This window comes from Lactuca serriola, chromosome 8, assembly GCF_051521515.1.
Source record: "Lactuca serriola cultivar US96UC23 chromosome 8, Lser_US96UC23_V15, whole genome shotgun sequence".
In the NCBI taxonomy this organism is placed as follows: Eukaryota; Viridiplantae; Streptophyta; class Magnoliopsida; order Asterales; family Asteraceae; genus Lactuca; species Lactuca serriola.
The window spans coordinates 221,751,597-221,770,519 of NC_136415.1; the positions used below are offsets into that span (position 1 = coordinate 221,751,597).

At 33.9% G+C, this 18,923-nt stretch overlaps 1 pseudogene; it reads left to right on the top strand.

The window, feature by feature from the left end:
* Positions 1-9,161: 9,161 nt before the first annotated feature.
* Positions 9,162-10,453, top strand: LOC145071228 (syntaxin-125 pseudogene; annotated as a pseudogene).
* The last annotated feature ends 8,470 nt before the right edge of the window (positions 10,454-18,923 follow it).

Here is an 18,923-nt window from a genome sequence, read left to right on the forward strand (position 1 = left end):
CAGCTTTATGCTGATACTCGTTTTCAAAATAACTTGTATTCTCAGGTCGGAATTAGACAGGTACAGATGCAGTTTTTGAGAAGACGGAGCGAATACAAGACTCCTCTTTATTTTTTTATTATAGTTTTGGTGTCTAACAAACTATTCAGAACACGCTTGTATTGTAATTACTAAATTAATGAAATGGTTGTTGCTGCTTGTTTTTACTATTATGCAATTGTGATGATACTGTACATGACGTCCTCCACCCCAGAACATATTCTGCCGTTCTCGATTTTGGGGTGTGACAAATTGGGATTTCATTTTTCCCTCCGCATGGAACGCGCTCCTATTAAATTTTATAAAGCGACAGCCTTAGACGACACACATTTTATTATAGGTGCCCTCCATGTTTTTTTAGACACTAATTTCAGGGCACGCAAAACGTGTTCAAAATCCTTTAAATTTTAAGAAAGATGACATTATTTTTAGGGCACCCACAAATACGTGTCCTCTATCAGCGAGTGTCATTGTTTGCGCGTCATTAAAGGGATTTTTCTAGTAGTGAGGTGGGAGACCGCGTCCTTTTGGAAGTCTCACCCTGGAAGGGCTTGATACGCTTCGGTAAGCGTGGAAAGCTAAATCCAAGATACATAGGGCCTTTCGAGATTCTCGCTAGAATCAGTCTTGTAGCTTACAAACTCAACCTACCTCGTGAACTTAGTAACGTACATTCTACTTTCTACGTCTCGAATTTGAAAAAGTGCCTATCCGACGAGACTCTTGTAATCCCACTCGACGAGATCGAGATCAACGAGAGCCTCAACTTCGTGGAAGAACCTATAGAGATCATGGACCGAGAGGTCAAACGAAGAAAGCAAAGCCGTATCCCGATAGTGAAGGTTCGCTGGAATGCCAAATGTGGACCTGAATTCACTTGGGAGCGCGAGGATCAAATGAAACTTAAATATCTTCATCTTTTTACTTAGTTATTTGTAATAACTTAGTTGCTTCAACTCTAATTGCAGGAGGAAATTCCCTCTAACGAGGGGATGATGTGACAACCTGAAATTTCCAAGCTTGTTTAATCAATTCAACCTATCAGTGTTAGACTCATTTTGCTTCCAGTTATCACTGTTTGGAACCTGTTTTGAGTGTTCTAACGCTATTACATCAAAGGAATAAGAGATTGGAAATAACAACTTAAGTTCTTAACTGCCTGCAACCGTAAACCTCCTCAAAAAGGGAGTTTACGGTCAAGACCAATGCGTTTACGGTCATGGTGACCGTAAACCCATCCCTATATATATGGCACTTAGCCATTTTCAATCACTTTTCACCATTTCAAGCCTAAAAATCGGATTCTCTCTCAAGTATCATAAACTTTTGCTTCCAAATCTTCAAGAACAAGTAAGTGATTCATTCTTTGGATTTTAGATCCTTCCTAAATCTATGTTTCACTCTTGATTCATCCAAGGATTTCATCTTTTACCAAGATCATCAAAGATTCTCAAGAACACGGTTGTGTTTTGGACTGAAAACACCTTCTTTGCCTTCAAAACCGTAAGTACCACCCTCCTTTACATCTATCTAGTTACAATCCTTTATTTTGGACTTAAGATCATCCCTCTTTGCATGAACAAAAGAGTTTAGGGTTCTATGAATCTTCATAGACCGTAAACCCTTATAAAGGGTGTTCTTATAGCCTTTACCCTTCCTAAGGCTAAGCATGGTCCCTAGAATCCGATACCTTTGAATGAAGCCCTTAAAAACCATCATTTGTGCAAGATTTGATGAGTTTACGGTTGAATCTCCTTAGACTGTGAACTTCATGACCGTAAGGTCATTGGACCGTAAACACTAAGACCGTAATCACCTAAGACCATGAACACTTGGACCGTGAACTCCAATGGTCATACCCCTTTGACCGTAAACTCTATAGGGTGGCCATATACCCTAGTTATGAAATCATATGTGATTGTATCCCATAAATCTCAGAGTTTCCTAGCCAATAAGGGTGTTACCCTTCTCATTTAATCGTCTATACACTAAATTCATACACATACATGTTTATGTGTCTATTAGGATCACTGTGTGCTCAAGGTTACACTTGACACTCTGCAATCCTCTTCTAACCACACGTCAGAACCACTTACTACAGGTGAGTTCATACCCCTTAATCAACCTTTGAATGATTTTAAATGCTTTTATGGGGGGGGGATACAAGTTGAAACATTCTAGTTATGATATCAATCACATGTGATTAATAACTAGAACAAACAGAAAGATTTTTCTATTACTTTCAAGTTGTTATCAAACTTATGGATTTCAAATGCTTCAAAACAATTTATCAAACTCTTTTATGCTAAAACTCTTTATTAAACTCTTTTAAACTTATATATTGTCAAAATCGTGTCTATATAGATATAGTTATATAAATAAGGTTGAAAGGACTTAGGACTAATAACTTACTTTATTTCCTTTTCCTTGTATGGTTGTGGACTTAGAGTATTCGGTTGTTTGTCCGAGTGTTGTTTGAACCTTAGTTATATATTATGTATATGTATATAGATATAAAAGCTTTTATTTCTATTCAATGCGCAAGCAGTTATTCAAACAACATTACTAGTAAACTATAATAGGTATAGTTTAAGAGATTACTACTCACTATTACTAGTACAAGGAAACATACAAGAGTCTTTTCATTTATGAGTCGGTAAAAACTTACTATTATGAGAAACTTTGAGAACATACTATTATGAGAAACATTACATACTATACACTAGTACAAAGAGAACATTTCTACACTATGACTTACTATACAAACACCAGGATACCATAATCTGAATGTGGAATACTACTTCTCGATACAACAATACATTGTTGTATCACTTTGTAACCAGAGTGTCCTGGAGGGAGAGCGGGCATCGTGTGTATAGATTTATACGGGACATACACTCCCACACCCCAACTGCTAGCTATAGTCCTAGTCGGTAAGGCCAAGGGGTGAAAAAATTTCACCTCACTATTTTATGATGCCAGAAGGTCGTCAAGTATTCAGCCGTCGATCAGCATGGTTACATACTAATTCACATCTAAACCTTTAATTGACCAACTAGAATTAAAGGCAATAAGACTCACCAAGGAGTATGGTACATTTAACTCGACCTTGAGTCTTCATTTTTTTTTTATCATTTCATAGTTAGAAGTGTCACTGCTGAGGTAGAACATACTATTTTCCTAGTAGGGATTAGAAATGATTGGGAGAAAATATACTTTTGCACAGTAACAAAGTACTACTATATTTTTACCACTATTACAAATACATATACAAACATTACACTTTTTTACAAGAAGAAACATGTAAATCAGTCGGGCCTTGGGTAAAAGGCTACATTATTTATAAGCAGGAAATATAGGATTTTTCTGGGAAAACTTTACAAACTTTTCAAGGTTTTAATACAAACATATTGTGGCTTTTAACTACTAAATGACACTAAATACTTATGAACTCACTAGCATTTTATATTGATACTCTCTTTCAAAATAACTTGTATTCTCAGGGAACCAGTAAGACAAGTACACACATGCAGCTTTTGAAGGACGGAGTGGATCCAAGACTCGTCTTTATTTTGATTATACATTTTTGGTGTCATTTAAACCTTACAAAATAACACACATGTATATAATTATTCTATTAATGCAATGGATGTTGTTGCTTGTTCTACTATTATGCATTGTTATGATACTGTACATGACGTCCTCCGCCCCAAAACGTTTCCGTCGTTCTGGTTTTGGGGTGCGACAATTTGACTCGATTGTTTTCACACAAAGCACCATCTTCTTTTGCGTGTGTTCTATCAATTTATTTTTATACTGAATTAGGAGACAACTGTTCAAGTAGCTAAGGAGATTTTAAAGGAACTTTCATGATGCATTTCACCTGCTCAATAAAATGCTCGAACCAGGTTTCTGGATTTTTTTGTCCAAGTTCATTTTTTTTTAGAATGCCCAAAAAGGGACTCTTAGAAAATTTAGGCAAGAGGGTGAGGATAGGGAGTTACAACTTACAACCAAAGGTGGTGAAAATATGCAGACAGTTGTGTAAAAGATTTCTTATCCTAAAATTTTAATGACAGAAAACTTCATCATTTTTCAATTTCTAATCTATATTACATTATATCATGGTAAGTAAGTTGTACAATATCTGCCTAAAAGTTTTAAGGACTGGTGAAGTCGGAACTTTCCACCAACTGCAATTGTTGTCTCTCGGTACAAGAAATGATTTCTTAACAAGTTTTGGTGCGATAATCTTCGATATCTTTCTAATTTTAGGTTTTTTTTCAATAAAGATCAGGTTCTTCAAATTAAACTTCATTTCATCTAGTGGTCTTTCACATCGGACTTGAAATCGGAATCAAAAGAGAAACATAAAGACAACGAAGATGAGTACAACATCTGCTCTTCAACTTCAGGTGTAAGCTAAAGTTTTGTTTTGCTCTCGATTTTTGTTTATTAAGAACTAATTCTTGTGTTCTATATAATTTGTTTAAAAGACTAATATTCATTCCACCCGAGTTATGAAATTGAAATTCATTCAGGGAGATATCATCTTATTAGCTTGATGGGTGTGAGATACATAAACTTGATGATAGTATATGTATAATTTAACTTTAGAAACTGATTTTTGTTTGATTGTTTTTTTTTGTTTTCTACTCTATGGATTTGTAGTATAATTAAATAAAAATACCATTTTTAATTACTAATAAATGGAAATGAACTTATTGTAACTATACCATCTGATATTACCTTGCTACCCAAGGTATGAACTGAACAAAGAAGAAGAAAGGAACAACAACGAGGAATTACTTTGTGAACTTTATTGTTGAAAAAAATCAACTTAAACATCCTAAACATTAACCATATTTATACTAATAAAACTAGAATCATCATCTACTACTAAAACTAGGAAAAACAACCTTTTAGAATCGAAGTTATCCAAATATAATAAAATTTTCCATATTAACTAACTGATTGATCCAACAATCACCCCCTTAATCGGTTTAGTCGTACCACTCGTTCACATTAGTGTTTAATCACCTTCTTCCCGAACCATCACGACTTTTCTCGGACACCCGACCTTCATCTCTGTCACGTCCAAAGTCCTCCATACCATTTTGATTGTTCACAACACACGTAACATGTAACATGGCATCCCATTGAATATGTTCATTACTATCTAGACTTTTCCTGGATTCATGACCTCTCCCCGGCCAGATCCAAAGCCATCCGATTTGAAATTCCACCGCTATAATGTCCACACTGTGTTGTTTTTGTAATCTCTTCCTTTATTTTGATCACCTTTGTTCAAAGAGGCATGTCCACCGACCAAGAAAACAAAGCCACCTGCTTTGACGGATCCTTCATGTCCACTTTTCACGCACCTACGTCAGTATCCCCCTATCACGAACAAGTCGAACTTTCTTCCTCGCTAATCATTGATGTCCGATTAATGTAGACACAACCCTTTGGTTTTTTCTGCCTTTTGATTTCAACCGATCAACGTCTTATTCTCTTTTTTGACAACCCCAACCTAATCAAACTTGTTTTGAGAGCACTTTTCCACCGAACAACAAGACAAAGTCACGACCACCTTTACCATCTTCCGTCATCCCCAAAAACGAACCGAATCAAAGCCACCCGATTTGACGTCTTCCCTCCCGTTTATTCCACGCCTCCGATTAGTCCCTTTCTACCTTAGAACAAGTCTGATCAAGAAAAATCGAGGTTGTTGTTGAGATGTTTCAACTCGCGCTCAAAAAACAATCCACATCCCCTTAAACCGAACCCGGTTCCCGCTGCGTCTGCCCCGCCTTCATGAGCCCTAAGCTCTGATACCAAGTGTAAGTATACCACCTAATATTACCTTGGTGCCCTAGGTATGAACTGGATAAAGAAGAAAATAACAAGAACGAGGAATTATTTGGTGAACTTTATTGTTGAAAAAAATCAACTTAAACATCCTAAACATTAACCATATTTATACTAATAAAACAAGAATCCTCATATAATGGACGAAAATGGTTCCTTCATCAAAAGGTTGAATTGTTTGATGAAACTCTATGTAGGCGGAGTGCATTAAGAAGGATAAAATTAGCATTCCTATAGGTATTGGAATTACCGGTGGAGTAGACTTTCAATTTTTGACCTTTGGAGGATTCAAGGTGCAAAGCTTATATTCAAGAGTAATATGGTCATTTTATGTGTATTTAATGATGTTTTGCTAATGGTGATAGTGAGGATGACCAAAAACATCAAAAAAATTGAAAACAGGACCAAATTTGCAAAAAGGTTTTTTATGGACTTAATCCAAAAATACATGACATGGGCATAAATTTTAATTTAGCATTTTATTTATTTATTTATTTTAATTTGTTTCTTATTAAGTCATTGTAGTCTGAAACTACATTGTTACATTTAAACACAGACCAAATGAGCATTCTACTTCTATTGTTATTTCTTAATCACATAATTAGAGTTTTTCAAAGATGCGAGGGAGTTACCATCGATCTCAAAAAAAAAAAAAAAAAAAAAAAAAAAAAAAAAAAAAAAAAGTTGATACAATTGCGCTAGAAGCAAATCTGCTTTTCGATGGGCCCCGTTTTTGCTCTTGCCCCGGGCCTAAAATATGTTTGGACCGGCCCTGAAAACAAGATTGCAGACACATGTTTGTTTGAGTAGGACCTTAGCTTTTTAACGTTTTCATTTGTGATTTTAATGATTTGTATAAATAAAAGATGTGAATTATTTTGTGTTTTGTGTAGATACCTGAATCTGTAAACTGTTATTGTAAACTGTTATGATGGGGTTTTTGACACTCTTAAAGATATAGCCCAACATGTTTCTTGGGTTTTAACTCAAAGAATAATGTTTCTTGGTTTTTCGCAATTTTTATACGGGTATTGAAATCTCAGCTTTAATTTTTTTTCTTAATCGCTTTACAAAGATACCCAAGAAACATGGAATTTTAATGGTTATGTGGTTATCACACACAGATTTAAAAAAGTCATTTTTGAAGTACGCATCTTTAGGCCGTGTTTGGCACACTACAGCTGGCTTACAAGTTAGCTTAACCCGTTTAAAATAGCTCTTTAGTGTTTTATCGATAAACTTTGGTACAACCCAAACCATCCATCTTTGGTTCAATCTATAATCAAGGTACGTGTTTTATATAAATTAGACTAAATTACAAAGTAGTCATGCTTTCTGATTTTTACCATATTTAGTCCCACACTGAAAAGTTTTTCAAATTTGGTCCGTATGTCGACTTGCCATACCATTTATGGCCCTGAAATATTGAAATAGGAAGCAAAATTGATGCGAAACCTTGAACTGTCGGTCCGAAATGAGAAAGTCCTAGAAAAACCTAGAAATATGGACCAAAAGTGAAAAAAAAATCACCCACAAAAATAATAAGCAATGACTATTTTTGTAGTTTACTCTATAAACGACCAATACCTCATAGTAATATAAATCATTAGTTTTTCTTATCATAAAATTTCTTTGACTAAGTTTTAGGCACCGAAATGTTTGGGACATGTTGATGAGGTTGTGAATGATTACCGCTGCCTCTTTTAAATAATTCTCATTGTTAATTTTATTATTATTGTTTTTTTTTTTTGTTTTTTTTGTGTATGTAGTTACAAGTTTGAGCTTCTTAAAAATATGTGCAATTTACTCTTTTTTAATTGTAATTGTAGTGATGCTCCAATTGGCTATCCTGGATGGCCATTCTGATTCACAAATTTGAATTTTGGTAAAGATTTTGACAGCCATATAACAAGCAAAGATAATATCATCCAGTACTATTTTACTATTTTACTCTTATTTAGGCTTCATTTGCATTAGTTTTTAACTATTTTATGCAGATTAATTTTCAATGGTGGGCCCTAATGGTATTGATAAATGTAAGTACATCAGAAAGAAGCGTCAGTGAACTTTTCACGGTTCATTGTAGAGAGCTCCCTGGTTTCAAGTATAGATATGATGTGGTTCGAGATGTTCTCTTTGATGCTTGTCGGCGTGCAGGTATTTCTGTGAAGAAAGAAGCGCCAGTGAACTTTTTGACGGACCCACGGGATGGCAGGTCCACACTTAGACCGACTGATATTTTGGTCTTTGATGGATAGGAGGGAAGCATGCGTGCTTGGATCTTACTGGTGTCTCTCCTCTCATTTGTTTGGGGAGCGGATGTTTCGCAGCTGGGCATGCCACTTTGAAAGCCACTGCGTGCAAAGTGGTAAAGCACGAGAATGCATGTAGAGAAAATCAACATGTGTTTGTTCCTTTTGTATTCGATACATTTGGTTTTCGCGCACCAGAGGCGGTGGAGCTCCTTAATAGAGTCCAACGGGTCATACATTCTAATGTCATATCTCCTAGATCCACAAATGTTGTTTTCAAAAGAATTGGTTTTGCCATCCAGAAAGGGCTAGCGGCGCAGCTTGTTGCCCGTTTGCCTTCAATCGATATGTATTGAACTTTCATATTTGTATTAAAAAACAAAAAAAAATTATAGGGATAATATAAAAAATATCACATGAATTTGGTAGATAAAAAAACTCTAAGTATGAGTTTTTACCATCCATTTCAGTTCAAAAAAAAAAATAGAAAATTTTTGAAGAATTTTGTTATGTGAAGTCAATGCAATTGAAATTACATTTCTCTCACGAGGCATTCGGGATTCTTTTCCGGTTCAACTTTTTTTTTCCCCCTAAAATTAATGGTTTTAGTTTTTTTAATAATTTTTTGTTTATGTTAGAAGTATTGGTTGACATCCTAATCTACAAACACAGGTCCTTGGATAGAATATATGACCCATATTTATAGTTAAGATAATTAAGTTCATATTAGCTTTTTTTATTTGACCAAATAGAAATAGATAACAAAATGGGTCTACAAAGATGAGTTAAAAAAGGAAATTTTCAACGGAAAACATGTTAGAGAACGAACTAAAAAAAGCGGTGCAAAAACAAGGATTTCTTAAGGCTGCAAAAACGACAAAAATAATAGAAGTAGACATTAAATTTCTCCTAATTTAACGACTAGCCCTTGAATGTTTTGCGGACTCTTCCATAAAATCCAATTCTCCATTGCATATATATATATAAGTCGGCAAAACATTCAGTTTCCTCAACTTTTCTTCTCCTTCTTCTTCCTCCATCAAATTTTGCTCTTGGAGAGGAAGAAGGGAAGATCTGTCCAAAATTTTCACATTTTTCGAGTTGAACTGTGATTGTTTCTTAAGAATAAAGTGAATCATATACACGTAACCAGTCAAAATGAATGATTTGTTCTCCCAATCGTTTAAGCAATATCAAGATAAAGATGTCGACTTGGAGGCTGGTGGTGCCCCCGATGGGGACTCAGCCGAACTTGACAATTTCTTTGAAGATGTCGAGAATGTCAAGAAAGACATGGCCGGAATAGAGAAACTCTACAAAAGCCTACAAGAAGCCAATGAGGAAAGCAAAACTGTCCATAATGCAAATGCCATGAAAAACCTTCGATCAAAAATGGATTCAGATGTCTCACAAGTGTTGAAACGTGTGAGAGTCATCAAAGGAAAGATCGAAGCTCTTGACAAGGCTAACATCGCAAATCGAAAGCTTCCTGGTTGTGGGCCCGGCTCCTCAGCTGATAGAACTCGTACAGCTGTTGTCAGTGGTTTAGGGAAGAAGCTCAAGTCCATGATGGACGACTTTCAATCGTTGAGAACCCGTATGAATGAAGAGTATAAGGAGACTGTGGGTAGACGTTATTTCACAATCACAGGAGAAAAAGCTAACGATGAATTGATTGAAAACCTAATCTCTAGTGGTGAAGGTGAAGATTTCATGCAAAAAGCTATTCAAGATCAAGGTCGTGGACAGATTATGGACACGATTTCCGAAATCCAAGAAAGACATGATTCTGTTAAGGAAATAGAGAAAAACTTGATGGAACTCCATCAAATTTTCTTGGATATGGCTGCATTAGTAGATTCTCAAGGGCAACAACTGAACGACATTGAAAGCCACGTGGCCCATGCAAGTTCATTTGTGCACCGAGGGACTGAACAATTGGTTGAGGCAAGAGAGCTGCAAAAGAACTCGAGAAAATGTGCCATGATCGCCTTCTTCCTTGTCCTTCTTCTTCTGATAATGATAACTTACCCCATTTGGTTCCCGATGTTGATAGGGTAAAGTGGAAATGGGTAGAAGAAGTCATTTGTGTTTCGAAGATTTTGTTCTTCGCTGTTACGCCCTGAAAACAATTTATGTTTGTGCTTTACACTTTCTAAAGAGATGTATGATAGTAGACATCAATTTTTTATTCAATCTGGATATGAACACCAGATGTATTGTAACTCGCACAAAATGAAGAATTACTCAAAAATATGATCAACCTAATGGAAATGGATTTTTTCATGATACTTATCATTTTGAAAACCAATTATTTTATATATATGCACATCATACATATACATATATGTATATCAATACTACAACTTCGTCGATAAATGAAGCTAGAAAAATCATAAATGTTCCCGAGTCTCATTTAAGGAAGGGAAACGAAATGGAGAGAACAGAAGGAATGAAGGATATAAAGAGATTGGCATGTTCCTGAGATCTTTCTCTAGAGAGAATTAGAGAGAAGAGAAATGAAGATATGTGCTTATCTTCTCTCCTAATTTTCCACCCAAATTGTGAGGATTTGGAGAGAAAGGATACGGATATAAACCCATCACGTATCTCCACCAATTCCTACAAAATCAAGTTAGTTCAAGCTGTTGCCGACACAATTATCGTCCACCATGATTCGTCTCGTGAATTTTGATTAATTTTTTTGAACAAAGACATATATTTCTAGTATTTGCCTATATGTTGATTTGTTTCAACCATTCAGCCACATGTTTATGGTTTTAATATGCAAGGTTATGATCTTGGACAGATATGTGGTATTTGACTAAACATGTATGTATATCTATAAAATTCAATGTTTTAAAAACCGATTTTTTAGTTGAACCGGTATGATGACCGGTTCCCGGTTTAACCGGTTCGACCGCCGAGTGAACCTGTCTCTATATTTTTCATGTTTTTTTTTTATTTTCCTACACAAACATACATATATAAATTATGAATTTGATGTTTACAAGTTCAAACATTAAAAATACATATAAAAATAAGTTGTAAATGAATCAAAAGACATTAAAATAACACATAACCATAAGTTTTAGTGTTTTATATCAATCCATATACGCTAAAAAGAAAATAAAATATAATACCGAAACGACATATAGTTTTAGATGAATACAACCACATCAAAAAACTTTATAACATTTAACATATGTTTTTATTTAGAGAAAATTAAATATATTTGAAAAAAAAAATACCAAAGTTTATTTTGTAAATAATTATTTTTCATGTGTTTTTAACTGGTTTATTTTGACCGATTCAACCGGCTAGTTCAATCCGGTTCAGAAATCAATGTAAAACCGATGATAGTTGAACCGCTCCCTCCCCGGTTTCCGTTCCAACCGATTCAACCGGCCGGTTCAAACCGGTTTTTAAAACATTGATAAAATTATAGGGAATTATTCATCTATTATTTTATTAATTAAATTTGAAGGACTTTGTAAATAAGTGATTTATGCATGAACAACCCCGTAGAGTCACTGAGTAATTTATTGACTTCTGCAATAAGATAGATATCAAAATTCTATGCACTTAAAACAAGAAAAATGCTACCTAAGGGTAAAATTGTAAAGTTGTTGTTTTCTGTTCTTTTCCTTTCGACTCGGGAACACATTTTTTAACTTTCCTTTTATTTCCTTCGAACTCGGAAACATGAACGAAGTTTTTCTTTTTTCTTCCCTTCCTTTTCTTTTTTCCTCATATTTTTCCAAAATAATGGAATTTTTCCGGAGATTTCCCCAAATAAAATATAAGATTTTATTATGGTAATATAAGTTATAATGTATTTCCTATTTGGAAGCTCAATATAGGGCATCCACAATGCTTTAAATTTTATAGAGCTCAAAGGATTGTCACATAATTCTTTTACATTTCATACAACTCAATCAATTTTTTTCTACAATGTATTGAATTCTACAAAGTTAAATAGAAAATTACAAAAAACTAATTTATAGTATATATTTAAGAATTAAAATTTTTCCTTTTTCTCATTGAAGAGTCAATGGTCATTAAACTACAAATTCATTGAATGTCATGGTAACATCTTACTATGGTAGAGTTTAATCCATTGAATGACAAATAGAGTTGTCAACTCATTCAACTCTTGTAACGTCCTGCTTTCCAACCCAAAATTTTCATTTTTATATATTAAAATTTATCAGAGTATTATTACATTGTGCATAAACAGGTTGCGAATGTGCGTGTGTATAACCGAGTCTTGCCCTTCTTACGAATCATTTGAAGTTCCTGAAAAACATTTATATTCAACTGAGTATGCACGAAGCTTAGTGAATTCTCCAAAATACCATATACCACAATAGATATACATGCATATATCGAGTATCGAGGCTTAGAATCGCTTAAGGGGCTACTGCCATAACCTTACCTTTTGATTATATAGGCTCACAATCACTGAAGTTGCTATTGTCCTCAACTCACCCTTTTGCATTCATCATAAAGTTGGTCCAATATCTCAACTATCCACATAACATATCAATACATATATAGCAAGCAGATAAACAGTACTCCACAAACAGGCAACTAACTAAACTAATCTAATTACCTAATAGCATACTGCAAACCACCTCCAACTAACTTAAGTGTAATAACATTAGGCCCAAAGATATTATACTACCAGTGTAACATTCAAAAAATTCTTGAAAATTTTAAACTTTTTAAACAACCACAAAACCATCATTTATTACAATTTGTTTTCAAAATAAGTTCCACATCAGGAATTCCCAAAATCGTAAAATCAAAACATAAGGAGGTGCACGATCACGCCTTCGCCTTCCCGCAATCCACTGAGGTACCTGAAACATAATCCAAACTGTAAACCCAAAGCTTAGTGAGTTCCCCCAAAATACCAATACATAACTGATGGGTTTTGAGCATTACAACATTCATATGGTGCACATGCAACCCTAATTGCTTTGGATCTAGGTTTTTCTCAAGTTATACATGCAAATCAATTATCCAAAGCAAAATAGAAATTAAATTACCTCCTACCTTTTATGCCTACAATTATTCATACCCACTAAAATTATGACAAATCACCATTCAATTTAATTTTATTTAATACATTCATAATATAGCCTTAATGAGTTAGTTAAAAAATATGAAGTGATGATACTTATCATAATCTTATTGGGTAGGAACATTTGTAGGCATAAAAAGTAGGAATCAATTTAATTTCTCAAAGCAAAACCCAAGATCTAGCATACAAAATTTTAAAATTCATATATATAAAAGGGTTAAAAGATTACCTTACTTGTTATATTGTAATAACAATAAAAATCCTTGCTTGATCTTGACTTCTGAAAGCCTAGTGCCCCAAGTGTTGCACCTCTAATGGAGTCACAAACACTAAATGCAAAGAATGACTTGGAGAGAGGTGAAAATCGGCTATCCTTAGGGTTTCACAAGCATAGGGCCGAAATTCTCATGTACAAGGGTTCCTTATATAGTTGGGTGGGCTGCTAGAGTTTTTGTAGGAAACCCTAATTATTGCTTAAGGCTTAAGCAGCCTATGGACCTCCTCTTTAGAGCCCTTGGACGAATCTTATGAGCTTTGATATGGGCATATTTAGTTATAAAATTCATGCATTATCTTAATACTTTCTATTGATTATATCTCATTTAATGAAAAAAAGATGCTTAATTAGTTTTAAATTTTAATTTTCAACAATAAAGACATGCTCGGAAGGAAAAGGAAGCGGAATTGGTGATTGGAAGCTTGAATCTTAGATTTTGAAGAAAGAAGGATGTTGCTAGATAGCTTGACCCATTGTTAGTCTTTTGGCCATATCTCATGAACCGTAACTCCGATTGACGAGAATCAAAATGTTCTACAAACTAGACACAACTTAGAACGATTTTTGTGTTTTGAGAAAATGCTGATTCCAAACGAACTCGACGAGTTGATCAGAAAGTCTGCGATTCTTGACGCTGACTTGTTGTACACGGGATTTTAATGACCAACTCGACGATTTGGGTCAAAAAAACTCATCGAGTTGTCTCTGTTATCATAATCTATATATAGAATCGCTTTCATTCGAAACCCTAACTAATTCTGGAAGTTTTGGACGATTTTTGGAGGCCATAAGGGTTCTTAGAGTTGTGTTTTTCGAGAATTCAACCTAGAAGTCAATTTTGAAGAGATCAAACGCAAAAAAAACATTACTTTTATCTTAATCTTTTATGTAAACCATGTTTGAATCATTATATTTCGTTTTTAGTTTTGTTATTTGTTGTAGATATGAGCAAAAAACTCTTTACTTCTGTTTAGACTAGATAAACTTATGAATATGGTTTTATTTTATGGCTTGGATTAATTTGATTTGGTGAATTGTCTTGTTAAGCTTGTTAAAAACCCTTATGTGTTGACAATAATTATTTTATGTTAATAATCAAGTTTATTAAGTTGGATGAACATCTTCTTAATTGCTTGTATCATTTGGTTTTTATGAAAACAATATTGTATGTCTAGTATTAGTGAACATGAACCTAGGGTTAACTAGAAAATAAGTAAGTTGATATGTGAGCATATGTGATGAACAACCACATATGAGTTGGTTAAATTGACAAATTTAGTTAACTAATATTACAAGTCTTACTTGATCCAAACTGGAAATTAGAAAACTTGTTAGTTTAATCAACTGATTACTGTATGAATTAATTTGTTTGTTAAGGATTAGTAATAGTGAACATGAACCTAATCACATTAGTAATCAGTAACCATTGATATATTAATCCATTGCACTTGCCACGAAAACAACCATAGGAATAAGTGAATCAAATCTGAACGGAAGTTTTTTTTATCTTATTGAATCTAGTTGTCTTTTGTTCTCTTAGTTGTTAATTATCTTTTGTTTGACTGTTATTTGATTACTAAGTTTCTAGTCTTGCAAAACTAGAGAAAACCTCCTTTCTATTACTTGTTTCATTTAGATAATATTAGCATTTATTTTAATTGTTTACCATTCCCTGTGTTGGATACCCTACTTACCAAAACTAAACTGCTAATCGATAGCTACACTACCTTTCGTGTGTTTGTCTTTTTGTTTAAGTTAGTAGGATTAAAACTAGTGCATTTTCCACACCTCAAGTTTTTGGCGCCGTTTCCAGGAAACGGTTCTAAATAGTTAATTTTATTTGCTAATTGTTATCATTTTTATTTTATTTGTTGATTAATTTTTTTTATATAGTTTAATTTTTATTTTTAATTTTATTACGTATTTTCCAAATCTCGATGCTTTTGATGCTTTTCTTGAGGAAGTAGTACAGGAAATTGAGCAAGAAGATGAGGAGTATGACTCATATGAAGATTTGATGAAATTAGGAAGATGGTTAGATAACACCTTGCCTCACAAACAAGAGAAATTTGAGTTATAAGAGCTAAAGTTACAAGATGAAGAATTTAATCCAGAAAGAGATTTGGAGGAGCTGGAAAGGTTGCTGGCAAAGGTGTCAGATGAAGAATAAGAACAAGCTGGGTTGCAGGAACCAAGCTGTGGTTTGACCATTACCACGACATGGCCCACTCTTCTTTCGGTTTGTGTTTCGAAGCATGGGGTGACGATTCCAACTTTGGAAAATGTTTTAAGGCACGATCCATTTCTGATTACTATCCAACCAGTTCCAACCCTTGTCAATATTCTTGGGTACATGAATTCAAGCTCGTTTGGCCAATTTTTGAAGCAAAGAGCCAAATTTTACAAATTAGTCCAAAGAAAATACTCAATGCAATAGATGGATTAACATTGAGTTTATTTGAAGTTTATTAAGTTGGGATTCCAGCTTAAGACTCGCACAAAAAAAGCATTTCTGGGAAGCAACCCGTCATTAGAGTTTGCTTTTCTTTTTCTTTTTCTTTTTATTATTATTTTTTTGTTTTATTTTGTGTGTTTGGTTTGGTTTGTTTCTAAACTTCTAGTTTATTAGGGTAATGTAGGAATGCTAATTTGATGTTTTTTCCTTTTATTATGTAGTTTTTGTTTTTGATCTTTGCGGAAGTTAGGTTGAGAATAGAACGAATAATTAAAGCGTGATGAAATTAAAGTGAGGGATCGAGTCGTTTACGAGAAGATTAGAATATTTGAGTGATACTATAAGTCCGATGTCTATAATGGTTAAAAAGAAGTCTCATCACTGAAGAAAATAAGGAGATGTATTACCATAATACTCTCCTTGAACACAAAATCAGAACTGAAGCAGAAAGAAGAAATTACCTGAACAGAGCCGAAAACTCGTCGAGTGCATTCTAATAACTCGACGAGTCCTAGAGAAATTTCACAACTTTTGCCCAAGTGACGATCCAACTCGATGAGTCTTCACTTACAACTCAGCGAGTTGTTCAGTCTTTTATTTTCGAGTCTTCGATTTGATTCCATTCAAGGCGGGCACTATATACATTTATGAAGACCATTTCAAGGCGATTCCAAGAAGCTCTTTCTTGAATATTTAGAGCTATCAACCATACGAGACGTTTGACACCCTAGGTGTGGATGAGCTATTCCCATGCCAAAGTCAGTTGAAGATGGAGCTTAAAAGAAGAAGTTCAATCTCGCAACTTCTATCCTAGGGGAGTCTGTTCCAATTCTCTCTTTAATTTTATGTTCTTTAATTATTTTAACATGCAATAGGGACATTGCATGAATTAAATGTGGGGTAGGGAAATTATTACATTAGTTATATTAGAATCCTAGGTATAATTTAAAAAAAAATTGCATAAAAATTGTTAGGGTTAATTCAGAAAATTATGGTAAAAGCAATTAGGATTTCATTATAGTATTGTGTTTGATGATTCTTTGAAAACCTAAATGTTTAGTTGATCCAATATACGTTATAATGCATTTGTGACCCCCTTTATTCTAGTGAAATCATGGGACAAAAACACAACATTACTTAGTTTGAGGGACGCAACATGTTTAGCATCGTGTATCAGAAATGTATACAGGAAAGCTTATGTAGTCATTGCACATAAGACTAATGTCTTTAACCAATGAAGGATGAAGTTAAATCCCCTTGCATAAGCATATGTTTTTTTAGGATTTTTAGTTTGAGTGAAAAAGATGTGGTTGGAAAAAAAAAGAAGTAAAAAAAAGAGAGAGAAAAAAGAAAAGAAAAAGAGTGATGAAATGTTTGAAAGAATCTACAAAGCAATGAAGACAAAGAAGAAATATATAAAGAAAGCTGCAAATCATTAAAGATTCAAGTTATCAAGTTCTCAAGTCTTTTATTCTTATTGTATTTTTCTGTTCTAGGTTATTTTACCATATGTATGCTTCGGGGTTTAACCAAAAATGACTTGAGGTTAAGAAAGTTTTCTGGGGAGAGATTCGGATGGATGTATAAAATGAACGTTGTTCAAAAGAAGTGAGCAAGTGTTTATTAGGATTGTAAGTATTTAGGATTAGGGGGGTCCTTAAGAAAAAAATTTAGACACAAATGCATGCATTGTTGTCATGGCATAATGGTTGGGTTTGATTAGGATTGTCTTATGTGGTATTAGTGTGTTAAAATTCAGTTTTGTTTGGGGGCAGGCAAAAGTCAAGTGTGGGGTATTTTGATATGGGTATATTTAGTTATAAAATTCATGCATTATCTTAATACTTTATGTTAATTTTATCTCATTTAATGAACAAAAGATGCTTAATTAGTTTAAAATTTTCATTTTCAGCAATAAAGACATGATCGGAAGGAAAAGGAAGCGGAATTGGCAATTGGAAGTTTGGATCTTGGATTTTGAAGAAAGAAGGATGTTGTTAGACACCTTGAGCCCTTGTCAGTTTTTTGGCCACATCTCATGAACTATAACTCCGATTGAAGAGATTCAAAATGTTCTAAAAGCTAGACACAATTTCGGATGACTTTCGTGTTTTGAGAAAATGTTGATTCCAAACGAACTCGATGAGTTGGCCAGCAACTCGACGAGTTGATCAGAAAGTTTGCGATTCTTGACGCTAACTTGTCGTACACGGGATTTTAATGACCAACTCGACGAGTTGGGTCAAAAAACTCGTCGAGTTGTCTCTGTTTTCGGAATCTATATATAGATCGCTTTCATTCGAAACCATAACTAATTTTGGAAGTTTTGGATGCTTTTTGGAGGCCATAAGGGTACTTAGAGCTGTGGTTTTTGAGAATTCAACCTAGAGGTCAATTTTGTAGAGATCAAAGGCAAACAAACATTACTTTTATCTTAATCTTTTGTGTGAACTATGTTTGAACTATTAGATTTCATTTTTAGTTTGTTATTTGTTGTAGATATGAGCTAAAAACTCTTTACTTCTATTTAGACTAGATAAACTTATGAATATCGTTTGATTTTATGGCTTGGATTAATTTGATTTGGTGAATTGTCTTGTTAAGATTGTTAAAGACCCTTATGTGTTGACAATAATTATTTTATGTTAATAATCAAGTTTATTAAGTTGCATGAACATCTTCTTAATTGCTTATATCAGATGGTTTTTGTGAAAACAATATTGTAAGCCTAGTATTAGTGAACATGAACCTAGGGTTAACTAGAAAATAAGTAAGTTGATATATGAGCATATGTGATGAACAACCACATATGAGTTGATTGAATTGACAAATTTAGTTAACTAATAAGTAAGTTGATATGTTAGCATATGTGATGAACAACCACATATGAGTTGGTTAAATTGACAAATTTAGTTAACTAATATTACAAGTCTTACTTGA